We start from the raw sequence: 13650 nt of genomic DNA on the forward strand, positions 1-13650 counted from the left end.
CACTCTACCTGGACTGAATGAAACCTGTGGGCCAGACTCAGAGGTGAGCCTTCAGGATGCTGGGTTCAGAGTGCAGGCCTGGGTGTCCTAAGCCAGCTCCTGGCTGGTGATGTGGCTGAGGAGGGTCCAGGTCTAGAAGACGCCCCCCCGACCCCTGTGCCCCCGGGTGATACGGAGTGATCAGGGAATGAAGTTTCTGCATCCTGATGTGCTTGAAGAAATGTTTCCCCCAGGTTATGGGGCTTCAAACTCTGTTTAAGGACTTTTGGGAAGAGAGAGAGGTGGTGGGAATCCATGCAGGTAAGTCCAGAAAAGACCTGGGCAGCAGGGGGACCTTCGGATTGCTGCCAGCATTTTTTTTTTCTTTTTTCTTCTTCTTCTTCTTTTTTTTTTCTTTTTTGAGATGGAGTCTTGCCCGGTCGCCCAGGCTGGAGTGCAGTGACACGATCTCGGCTCACTGCAACCTCTGCCTCCTGGGTTCAGACAATTCTTCTGCCTCAGCCTCTTGAGTAGCTGGGTCTACAGGTGCACACCACCATGCCCGGCCAATTTTTGTATTTGTAGTAGAGACAGGGTTTCACCATATTGGCCCTGCTGTTTTCGAACTCCTGACCTCGTGATCCACCCACTTCAGCCTCCCAAAGTGCTGGGATTATAGGTGTGAGCCACCGTGCCCGGCTGCTGCTGGCATTTTTTTTGGTACCAGTGAAGCCCAGTGTGTGAGGCAGCTGCCCAGAAGCATCTCTGCTTCTCTCTCTCGGAGCAGCGGAGACCATAGCCTCTCCCAGAGTTGCCCAGCCTTGGCCTCAGTGAGGGGAAGAGCAGGGAAATCAACACTGATCAAGCTATCTAGCCTGTGCTGGAAACGCTCTCCAACTAGCAGGCGTTAAGAGTAGAGTCTGGAGCCAGATGCTCAGGGTTGAACTGGCTCTGCCTCTGACCGGCTGTGTTTCCATGGGCAAGTCGCTTAACCTCTCTGTGTCTACTCCAAAGGATTATGATGAACAGTGAATAAAGCACACAAGTAAAGTGTTTGGATCAGAGCCTGTGAAGCTGAGATACTAGGTCCGTGTTAGCTATTCTCCTGTTTCTTCTTTTAGACGTTCCCTGAACCCTACAGGTGTGTCTTAGCAGGATCCTCATTTTACAGATGAGGAAAGTGAGGCCCAGGAGGGGCATGACTCACTCAAAGCTGGGAAGCTGAGGAGGAGCCCAGTGGGGCCACACCCGGCCCTGACCGGTGCCTGCTGCCTGCACCTGCAGCTGGGTGTGGCTAAGCACAGAGGGAAGGAACAATTGAGGGTTGTTCTGAAGGTCTCCCAAGAGGTCCTCCTTGCTCCCCCAAGTCCCTTAACTGAGGCAGTGCTGTGGCACATCCCAGTCTCACACAGACAGCCTGTCCCTTGGTCTCATGCCAGGCCAACCGAGAAGGGGAGCAGCCCCTTCTCCTTGCCTCTCAGACTGTCAGATGCACTCCAGCTCAGGGAAGCAAGCAGCCAGCATGGGGCTTCCCATACCCTCACTAGCGGAGCATCTGTCCAGCTTCTCTGACAGGCCGCCCGCTGTCTCTTGGCTCATGAGCCAGGGAGACTGGTACCTGAGGATGGCTGATGGAACCTGTGGGGAGGGTGACAGGTAGTGGCCAGCCCAGGTGCCCACAGACAAGCTTTCTGTCCTGACAGCTGGCTCTAATGGCCCAGCCTGGCTATCCTGGCTCCAAGATCCATGAGAAAATCTCCCAGAATGGGTCAGATGAGAACAGGCTAGATGGGAAGGATGGAATTTACAAATGCTATCGTGTTAGGGTGAGGATGATAAAGTAGGCCTGTTGAGCCAGTTTCCCCTCGCTGTGCCGGGAGTGACAACCTTTGACTCTTATAATCTTAGCGTTGGGAGTACAAGGTGGCTATTTCTTGGTACTATTACTTCATTTTCCAGATGGGGAAGCTGAGACTTGGAGATTGAAGATGGGTTACTTACTCAAGGCCACACAGCAAAACCTACATGACTGAACTGGACTTAGAGCTCGCATTTCCAGAGTCATAGACCAGCCTGTCTCTGGAGAGCTTTCCAGTCCTAGCCAGCATCAAATCTCTGCCAAGCCACCCTCCCATGCCCCTGCCCCACCTTGCCAAAAACAGTAACTAATATGTATTGAGCACTCGCTCGCTATTTGGCAGTCTCTGTTCGAAATGGTCTGTAACTATTCACTTACTTTATTTCACTTCTTAGGATGTAGTGATATTATCTCCATTTCACAATGGGGAAACTGAGTCACAGAGAATAACTTGCCCAAAGTCGTCGTACTAGAAAATGGCAGAGTCAGGATTTGAACCCAGACCAGAGGGCTCCAGATTCAAAGTGTCTGACAGCTTAGGAAGAGACAGCTTCCCAGGAACCAAAGTCCATTGCCTTCAAGTCGTTACCCACTTACAATCTAATTGCTTTTGCGTGCCGCGGAATTCCTTTATGAAAATCTTCTTTACTGTGTCTTCATTGGAGGGTCCCAGGGCCAAAAGTAGACAGATTCAAAGTGGTTCCATGAAATATGATAGAGGAAAATGATATTCATCTGTGGGAAAAATCCTACAGCTAAAGGGAAAAAGATCAGAGCAAGGAGCCACAGAGGAAACTTTTGTCTGGCGACTGGCCTGGGACAGGAGGTGAGACAGGGAGCTCCGGTGACTGCTCAGTCCCTCCTCGATGTGTAAACTTGCTGTCTTCCCACCCTTCCCTGGACCTCAGGATCTGTAAAGGGGGATGTTGATCTAAGAGATTTTCTGTCTCAAGGCCCTTCCAGCTCTGACATTGGAGGGTTGGGTGAGCTCCTTTGGACTGTTCCTCTATTGCCTAATGGGTTTGCATGAGAAAGGCCCCTTGAGAATTCCCTGCCCTTTTCACAGGAATCTGCTCCCAAGTGAGGTTTTCCCACCTATCCTGGGGCTGGATAATTCCTTTTGTAGAGAAGATCCCCTTAGGTCTAACGTAAGAGCTCCCACTCCCATTCTATCTTTCTTCTTCAAGGATCCTTTCTGTCATTTTCTTAATGCCAGACAAAACTCAGAACATGATTCCAGGCCTGAATTTGCCATCGTGTGCTGGGGCGTGTCCAGGCCTGTCAGAGATGCCATTGATGGCTTCATTATGCTATTGCTGAGCAAGTTGAGCCAGAAGGGGAGAGAGTGTGCTCCTTCCTTCACCCCAATTTGAGCCACTCCATTCCCTCAAGTCCGGCAAGATGGGAGGAGCACCTAAGCTCACCTGCTACAACGCAAACCCCTCAGCCAACTCACCCCATGACCCTGGTGAGGTGGTCAGCTCCCTTGGGGAAGAGAGGAGTCAGGATGACCTGATCTTCCTCTGTAGTTCAGCATCTGAATATAGCTCAAGATGCATCGCCTCCCAGTTGCTTAAGCACTGACCTAGTTCACTCCCCATTCTTCTATTCTTTCCTTCAATAATTTGGGAAATATTTACTGAGACCCTCCTGTAGTCCTACTCTGGGATGGTGCCTGGACTCTCTGGAGTTTGTGGAATGGTCAGAAGAAGCCTGTAGCCTGGATTCAGCTGGACCTGGGTTCAAGTCCTGACTCTTGCACTTAACAAGGTGTAAGATTTAGGGGAGCTGCCTCCCTACTCCAATCTTCCATGCCCTTACTTATAAAACAGGCATATTAGGATCGACCTCCTACAGTGACTGGGAGGGGCCTGTCTGTTATCTATTTGGCGTCTGGCATGGGGTTACATAACTGTTAGTTTCTTTTTTCTACACTCTCCACCCCTGCCTTCACCCTCAACTCTATATGTGTCGTGACTTTTGCAAGCATGTTTTCTACTCACAGGATCAGACAGACTCTTAGTGTATTCTCTTCTCTTCTAACAACACCCTGATGTGCTTTGGCTCTGTGTCCCCACCCAAATCTCATATTCAATTGTAATCCCCCCCAGTGTTCGGGGAGGGGCATGCTGGGAGATGATTGAATCAGGAGGGCCGACTTCCCTCTTGCTGTTCTTGTGATAGAGTTCTCATGAGATCTGGTTGTTTGAAAGCGTGGAGCACTTCCCCCTTCGCTCTCTCTCTCTCCTGCTTTGCCGTCTGAAGAGGGTACTGGCTTGCCCTTCACCCTTCTGTCATGACTGTAAGTTTCCTGAGGCCTCCCCAACCATGCTTCGTATACAATCTGAGGAATTGTGAGTCAATTAAACCTCTTTTCTTTGTAAATTACCCAGTCTCAGGTAGTTCTTTGTGGCAGTGTAAGAATGGACTAATACACCCCTCAAAGCAGGATCTGAGTTTTCCTTTCAGACTGGGAGCTCCCTGAGAGAAGGAGCTCCTTTTCCCATCATTCAGCTGATGATCCCAGGAGTACCAAACTGGCTAAGCCCACAGTAAGGAATGGATCAGGTGCTAACCAGGGTGCTGACTTGTTCTAGCCACTCTCATTCAAGAGGAAGGAAATTGTACTTCACAAATGTCTTCACACTCTTGTGTAGATCCTCTGACTTCTCTCGTCACAAACATTTTCCCAAGTGTGAAAAGCTCTTTCAGACTCAGCTTGTAGGAATAGTCCTAGAGAGGTGAATGAATTAAGGTGACAGATCAAACCAAGGGCATCGACTCCTCCGGCCCCCATTTCTCAGGTGATGGAGGATGGGGGATGATGTGAGTGGAAAACTGCAAAATGCACAAAAAGACAACCATGAGATGATCTTCTGTCTGGTCTCCTTGTCTGTTGTTACATGTCATTCTTTCAGCATAGGCTGGATACTGCAGCCAGATTCGTTTTCTATTAGGTTAGTGCACAGAAATAATCGCATCATTTATTCTTGTGCAAAGAAATAATAATTGTGCAAAGAAATAATTGCACAATTATTTTTAATGGCAAAAAATGCAATTACTTTTGCACCAACACAATAGAAATCTTCCTATTGTCTGAGGAAGATTCACAGAACACAAAGAGCTAGAAGAGGCTTTTGAGAACACAGAGTTTCCCTCTCTCATTTGATAGATCAAAGAATTGAGGCTCAGGGTGGCTAAGCCATTTGTCCATGGCCCAAGATCCAGTGAGGGTCAGAGATGAGACCAAGACCCAGTAATCCTAAACACGTGTCTTTCTTTTGTATCGGGCACAGCAATTTTCCAATTTTTGAATTGCTCTCTAGTGCCTTTATTTCCCTGGTGCCTGGAGCAGAGTCTGGCACAGATATTTACGAAGGAAGGCTTGTGATGTTACCAACTTCTCACAATTATGTTAAATAGGCAGAGGTTATGTTCCTGCGAGGCGTTGGGCCTGCTGGTGGTGGTTTGTCTAACATTACCTGTAGAATAAGTGACATTATCGGCAATACTTTTTCCAGATGCCACTCCTTCCTCAGTGTTCTACCATGGCTTCCACTGACTGCTGAACAAGAATGAGACTCCTTGGTGTGGCAACTCAAGGGCTTGGGAATGTGGTCCTCAGGTTTCATCACTTCACACTGGATCAGAAATCTCTGATCTAGCCAGACCTCTTTCCTCATCACCCTATGCCCATGCCTTAAACATTCTTGAGTCCTGTGTGACCCACATTCTTTCTGTACACATAGGTCAGCGCAATGCTGCTAATATGTGAGCTCACAATAAGCATTTGGGGAATGAATGCTCACTCCATCCTCCCCATTTGTGCCCTCTCCTCCTTCCTTTTCTGTTCAGATACTACCCATCCTTCTAGGCCTCAGTCAAATCTCACCTCTTCCTGGAAGCTCTCCATGACTACCCTCATCCCCGGAAGTCTCTCCTTCTAAATTCCTATATCTTGTCCATACTCATTTGACAATTAATCACCTACTCTGGGGCATTCTTGTATTGTTTTCCTCTGTCTCCCCAATGTGTCCATAAGCTCCCAGCCAATAAGACACTTGTGTGCCTTGACTTCACCCCCAGCTTGGAATTGAGAAACATCCCAGGTTTGATCAGTATCTGTGGAACAATAGCGGTAAGGACTCTGGTACCCAGACAAAGGGGATGCCTTACAGAATGTCCCTCACCAGCCAGAAGCAGCGCTTAACTCAAATACCTGTTTTCTGGACCCACAGTCTGCACCCTTCCTGCCAGACTGAACCATGCCGGCCCCAAGCTTGCTTCCTTGCCTGTTTACCATTGTTGCCTCCTCAGTCTCACTCCAGGCTGGGTTTTGTCATCTTACAGGTAACTTCAAGGGGAGAGTCCCTTGCCTGGGAGTCAAGAGGGCAGAGTTCTGATGTTGGCCTTATAGAAAAGGATACCTATCATGAGGATCATAGATGCGGTTGCCTGTATAAGGAAATATTTGGTGGCTGCTTCTGTAGAACCGGCTCAGGGTGACACCAGGTGAATCTCCTTCCCTTTCCAGATCTCAGCCTCCTCATCTGTAAAATGTGAATGGCTGATCTCTTCGGTCCTACGTATTCCCTCCTAAGAGAAGCTAATGAGATAAGGAAGCAGCAGACACCCTGAAGGATGCAACTCCTGCAACTGCTCTAAAACTGTTCTTGCCTCCAGACTGGCTTCTTTCCCATCAGTTCCCTGCTCAGGAGCTAAAGGGACCTTTCTATGGTGCCGATGTGTCCAGATCAGCTCCTAGCCTCAAACTCTTCCATTCTTTCCACTGCCTTCAGGTGAGATCTAGTCTCCTTGCTGTGGTTTGCAAAGCCTCCACAGGCTCCCTGCCAGTCTCTTCAGTCTCAGTTCTCCCTCAGTGCCCTCTGCTCTCAGGCACCACCCACAAATGGATTTCTCCATGCTTCTCTTTCCCATTGAGCTCACCCACATCTTTGAGGAGCTTGACCATGATCTTCCCCACCTTACACAGATGGCTTCATGCCACTCCCTCCAGGAAGCCTTCCATGATCACCAAGATGAGGTTGGCCCTGTGCTCTCTGGCCCCCACAGAGAGCTGCTCTCACACTGCTTCTCCCATTTAGAGGTGGAGCCGATTCCTCACCCTTTGAATATGGGCTGGCCCTAGTCACTTGCTCAACCAATGGAATGCTGTGGCAGTGATGCTCTGGGACCTCCATGGCCAGGTCATAAGAAGCTTTACAACTTCCGCCTGGGTTTCTGAGAATGCTTACTCAGCGGAAGCCAGCTGCCATGTACCAAGTCTCACTGCCCCAAGTCCGCCATGCTAGGAAGGTCAATTTGGCCAGGTTGGGAGAAACAGAGAGAGAGACACCTGGCTATCATCAGCTGATCTGGCCAGCCCAGCTGCGGTGTTACACATGCGAGTGAAGAAACATCTTGAACTCTCAGCAGTCGTGGGACTCCCACAGTGAATACTGCCCAGCTGAGCCCAGTTAACCTGTAGAACTGTGGGAGATCATCGTAAATTTATATTTTAATCCACTAAGTTGCGAGGGTGGTTTCTTACACAAGAGCACATCCTCAAAACAGGTCCCCTGCTGTGTGCACCCACAGGACCCTGAGCTTCTCCTCTTAAGCATCCATCATGCGTTGTTGTGATTACTCATATTGGCAGAAAGGTTGACTATTCAACCAAGACTCTGCTTCCCTTCCTAGGTAGTGTAGTTGTTGCAAAGTGGCCACCCAGCCAGAGGCTACCTTTTCCAGCCCCCTTTGCAGCTTGGCAGGTCCTGAGTTCTAGCCAATGGATTGTGAGCAAAGGTGATGTGCACCACTTCCGGTCCTGGCATACAAGCACGTCCTATGCGGCTTCCATACTTCCTGTTTTCCTCTGTCTATCAGTTGGATGTGACTTTGGGAAACGTACAGTGAAGATGAAGGTGCTTCCGTCAGCCTGCGTCCCAGAAAAATTCCTTCCTCATGCACAGATGGACTTTTAGGCAGGAGGGAAACAGACTTTTACTTTGAGCCACTGAGATTGGAGGGTGGTGGTGGTTCTACTACACATCACCTTAACAATACACTTGTTCACTGCCAATTAATCACGTACTCCAGGGCATTCTTTTGCTGTTTTCCTCTGTCTCCTCAATGTGTCCTTAAGCTCCCAATCAAGAAGACCCTTGTGTGCCTCGACCTCAACCCCTAGCTTGGAATTGGGAAACATCCCCGGCTTGATCAGTATGTGTCGAACAATAACAGTAAGAACTCTAGTACCCAGACAAAGGGAATGCCTTAGCAATGTCCCTCAGCCAGCCAGGACATGAGACACAGTTTAATTCTCTGGTCACCAGCTAGACTGTAAGCACCATGGTGGCAGAGACAGCCTCTGCCTTGTTCTCCATCGTACCGATGCACTAACCCAAAGCCTGGCACAGAGTGGACGTTCAGTAAACACCTGGTGAGGGCATGCTCTCTTTATTTACTTTCCTGCCTGGGTTTTCTGAATCACACTTTACCTCCAGGCTAAGCTTTGATGGCTCGGCTCTCATGCCCAGCCAGGTGGCGAACCTGAATGCAAAAATTCCTTGTAGAAAGGTGGGAAATCCAGCTTTCAATTCCTCCCATTGCTTTGGCCTGATTTTAATGACTGATTTTTTTTTTTTAAGGTAGGGGAGGGTTAGGCGGTGGCAGCTTCATTCTAATCAGAAGCTAAAAGGCTCATTGGTTTTTCTGATATCCTTTGAATGGGCTCCTTCTCCACAGACAGCTCCTCACAGCTGTTAGGACTTCAAATTCCTCATGCATTGATGGGGGCAGAGAAAAGATATGAAAGGCTTTTCGGTTGACACAAAAGAGGGGAAAAAACGTAGAATAAAAACGACAATGTGGTTAATATATAAAATGGTGAAATTTCTGGCACTCGCTGTATCATTAATCTGTCTAAAGTGGCTTTGATCTCCTCTGCTTTAATTAACTTGTAATTATAACACGATTTTTGCAGCGGGCAGAATCTGGGAGCTGGGCCCTGAAAGAGACTTCAGCCTCCTAGAGGCAGCCTAAGGCAGTATGTGTGGCATCTGCCTGTCCAAGAGAGTGCTTCCCACATCTGCCCTTGCACACGTGCACACACATGCACACTCAGACCCCAGGCTTCCCCTGTCATGGGAATGTAGGTATGTGTTCAACCAGCTGCTCAGATGCTACGTCTGAGTTGGGGGTTATCTGGGCAGCATCTCATAGGTGAAGTTGGTAGAGAAGCAGGAGATATCATCTCTGAATGCCATTTCATTCTCATGACAACCTCAGCAGGTGGCTATGATTACTCCCACTTCCTGGATGAGGACACCAAGGCACAGTTTAGTTCTCTTGTCTAAAGCTTCCCACTGAAAAGGTGGCTGCAGTAAATTGATGTGTGGACCTCGACTCCTCACCCCACCCTAGCCTTGGCCTCACTGTGAGTGGAATGTTCTTCTCCACTCCTGACAGTGAGTTTGGCCATGAAACGTGTTTCCGTGGCTGGCACATTGGTGAAGGTGCCAATGGGTGCAGTTCTGAGGCTTTGGCCTTCCACCCTTGTGTGTGTTTCCATGGGGTTTCTTGTGCTGCAACCTTAGCTATGAGAACGTGCCCAGTTTTGCCTTCAGGTCCCCAAGGGGAGGGTGAGAGACAGGTGGAACACAGTTGCCCATGGAGATCAGCTAGGATCAGCCACCCCCTACAGACCTGCAGGGGCATGAGTGGGAAGAAGTAATTGCTGTTGGAAGTCGCTGAGTTTTGAGGCAGCAAGAGCTGACCAATAGATTGATGGGATTGGAATTCAAACCCTGGCCCCTGGCTCCATCTGTCTCTAAGGCCCATTTTCTTTCCTTAATGCCATGTGTCCTCAGCTCTGAGGGCATTCTAGGGGACCAGTCCAGTGTTTTGCAGACTGGTGAGGGTGTGGAGGAGAAGAACTGAGCTCCCGAACTCTGCCCCCATCACCCTCACAGCAACCAGAGTTACTCTGCTTTGCTCTGCCTTGCACTGGCCTTCTCTGTAATACTTCACTGAGAGGCTGTGCTCTGTTGCTTAAAAATGTTTGAAAACCACAGCCGGGTGTGGTGGCTCACGCCTGTAATCCCAGCACTTTAGGAGGCCAAGGCAAATAGATCACAAGGTTAGGAGTTCAAGACCAGCCTGGCCAAGATGGTGAAACCCCGTCTCTACTAAAAATACCAAAAATTAGCTGGGCGTGGTGGCGGACACCTGTAATCCCAGCTACCCGGGAAGCTGAGGCTGAGAATTGCTTGAACCTGGCAGGTGGAGGTTGCAGTGAGCCAAGATCGCGCCACTGCACCACTCCAGCCTGGGTGACAGAGCGAGACTCTAACAACAACAACAAAAGTTTGAAAACCACCAATCTACTCTAACTTCCTCATTGTACAAGTGAGGAAACAGAGGCCCAGGGAAAGGCAGTGACTTGGCAAAGACCACAGCTGTTTAGTGTGGTCCTGGTGGAGCCAAGATTACAAGCTTTCCCAAGCCCCTTCGAAAATGATTTCATGAGGCTGGGCGTGGTGGCTCATGCCTGTAATTCCAGCGTTTTGGGAGGCTGAGGTGGGTGGATCACTTAGACCAGGAGTTTGAGACCAGACTGGCCAACATGGCAAAAACCCATCTCTACTAAAAGTACAAAAATTTGCTGGGTGTGGTTGCGAGTGCCTGTAATTCCAGCTGCTCAGGAGGCAGAGACACAAGAATCACTTGAACCCAGTAGGCAGAGGTTGCAGTGAGCCAAGATCGCACCACTGGCCTCCAGCCTGGGCAACAGAGAAGACTCTGTCTCAAAAAAAAAAAAAAAAAAACCTAAACTTAAAATAAGAAACTAAAATGACATCATGATACATGTCATGGGTCTTCAAGATAGAAGGACCGGGCAGGGATAGCAGTGAGGCAGCAGATTACAAAACTAAGGCTCTGAGTGGTGAAGCCCCTGAGTGTGAAGGCCTCTGCCTTCTGAGACTTTCCCAGAGCTTGTGGGATCCAAGCTCAAATGTGAGGGAGATGAGATTACCTTTCCAAGAAGGAAGCCAACAGAAGATAAATCCAGCTAAAGAGGGAAGAGAGAGAAATCCAGCTTTGCAGACACAGTCTGAGCCCCTGGATCAGGCTGTGCCTGAAGTCCATCCTATCCTAGACTTAGGAGTTGATTGAGCAAAAAAAAATCTCCCTGGCCTAGGCCAGTCTGGAGTTGGGTTTTTCATCATGAGATTTCACTGCCTCTAGGCTCCCTGGCAAAAAAATGCATATTTCTCCAAAGAGGTTAAAATTAAAAGGGAATAATTCAACTAGTGATTTTTTTCCCCAGCAATTTCTTCTTGGGGTCACTTTTGGTCATATGTTTAAAAATAAGATGGGCTTAGGTCTGAGAGGAGCCTGTGGTCTGTATTCTGTTATCCCACCCTCATTGGTTTCTTTGATACTCTCTGCTTCCAGTGCTCTGGGCCATTAATCAGGAACCAGAGACCAACGTTCTGCTGTTGAAACGCTGTGTGACATTGAAAAAGTCACTTACCCTCTCTGGAGTTCAGTCTAATTTGTGCTTGTGGCTTCAAAAGGGGTCTCAGGTCCCTTCCAGCTCCCAGGCCCCTTGCCTCCAAGCCTGCTGCAGTCCATCTTGCCTCTGAGCCCCTGCAGGTGGTTCTCGCTCTGCCTGAAACACCGTTTCTCCCCAGCTAGCTGGAATCATCTTTCCAAATTCAGCACAGCTCACCTTCCTCAGGGGAGCCTTGCTGACTTGGTTCCTGCCCCATCTAGTGTGGGCATCCCCTGTCTGGGCTCCCATTGGTTGCTGTTGAGCTAGGTGGTGGTTTCCTCTGTGCAACGCTGACGGGATCATTCAGAGATACCACTGGAGACTCTGGCACCCTCAGTACATGCAGATCTGCCCTGATGCTGGGGAAATGGGCCTCTGTTCAGCGAACAACTCTCGTGGTGGCACAGTTTGGAGCCAGAGGTTGTGGAGGTGGCCCACGGCAATGTGCACCTGTTACTGGCATCTTTCTTCCCCAGCCCTGCTTTCCTCTGCTTTCTCTCCAACCTTTATGTGTATTTCCACCTTCACTCCTTTGTCCTTGCTCTCCTCCCCTCTCCTTGTCATCCTTCCCCTTCAAATAACCTCACAGACCCAGGGCCATGGCGAGCTCAGTTCCTTCAAGAAACCTGACTCCCTGGCGTTGCACCCGGCGGGCTCCAGCCCCCCCTGCATGTCTCTTATTTCTTGCGAGAGTCAGCCTTGTTCTCCCAGCCTGACCATTAAGCACCCCTGGGCAGGACTTTGAGTCTCAGCTCTGGTTCTCCAGGATCTGGCTCAGGGCCGGGCACAAAACTGGCTCCTGGTAAACTGTTGAATGACACATATTTGTGTTTCTAGTTGTGGTCAGTGAAAGGCTGGGGACACATATGCAACATCTTGCTAATCTGCTCAGCAATTCCATGAGGTTGTCATTCACCGATTCATTCATTCATTCACCTATCTAACATATTTCGTGAGCACCTTCTGTGAATCAGGCACTGCACTGGGTGCTGGGATGTGGTGGGGTCCATGGCTTCCTCTGAGAAACTGAGACACACAGTGATGAAAGGGCTTGCTCGAGGTCACACACCTGGTTTGAGGTATTTAGGATTCAGACCCAGACCTGTCTCACTCCTAACATTGAGCTCTAACTGCTGTGCAAACTGCATCTGCAGACCCCACTTCCCTGAGCATGCTCTTCCTTCCAGGCTCCCTCTCTCTCCTTTTGCCATGCTGTCATTTCTCTCCCACCCACTCACTGGATATCACTAACTCAATCACCCATTTACTCAGGCATGCATGTATTTATTCACTCTTTCTTTCATTCTTTCATTCAGGCTCTTCCTAAACTCCTGGCCTGCCCAGACAATGTGCTGGGCATTGGGCACAGCCAACATCAATCCTAGAATCCAAGTTGGGATTTCCAAGGGCAAGATCCCAGCAGCATTGTGGGAGGAAGAGAGGGAGAGGGGCCCATCCCCACCAGACCTGGGTCAGCCAGGTGTTTCTCCTGGTGTGGTCAGCCCCAGATGAGGTGGGCAGGTGAGATGACAGGGCTGCAGAGGACAATGTTGGGAGCTCTAGAGAGTCAGGAGCAAAACTGTGGGTGAATGTCAGTATTTTTGGACAGGAAAAAGTGCTATGCAAATGGCATGCAAAACTATGCAAATCATGAACATTCGATTTCAGTCCAAAGCTACTTTTGGTAATAAGTCTGTGGCAGGGCTGGTAATTGGCAGGGAGGGTGCATTGCATGTCCCGCCTTTGAGGAGAAGGCAGAGCTGTGCTGGGGGTTGTACTCTGAGGCAGTCTGTGATAGCTGCTGATATGGGGGGTCATTATGGGGCTGAGCAGTGTGGGGTGCAAAGGAAAATAAAAGCAGTCATGATTGGGGTGAGGCGGGATTTCTGGGAAGAGGCAGGGTTTGAGAGGAAGATACAAGTCTGAAGCGAATGCCAACCACTGATTAGGGAGGCACCACTTGGGCAGGGGTGCGAGGGCAAGGAAGCAAAGTGCGTGGTCACCTGGGCGTGGGATTTGGAGCACATGGACATGGGGTAAAGAGAAGCCAGGATGATGGGCAGGACCACGGTCTGAAGGAGTTTGGCCTAGAGCCAGGGTGAAAAGCCCAGATGCCTCCAGAGGCCGGTATTAATGGGAGGAATCAACTGTTGTCTGCATTTTAAATGCGTGGAAATATCCATCACTTCCGTAAAGAAACATGCTGTCTTTATTTTCTTTGAATTCATAGGCCCTCAAGGTCTATCTTTTGTTT

Source organism: Papio anubis, chromosome 1 (genome assembly GCF_008728515.1).
Source record: "Papio anubis isolate 15944 chromosome 1, Panubis1.0, whole genome shotgun sequence".
In the NCBI taxonomy this organism is placed as follows: Eukaryota; Metazoa; Chordata; class Mammalia; order Primates; family Cercopithecidae; genus Papio; species Papio anubis.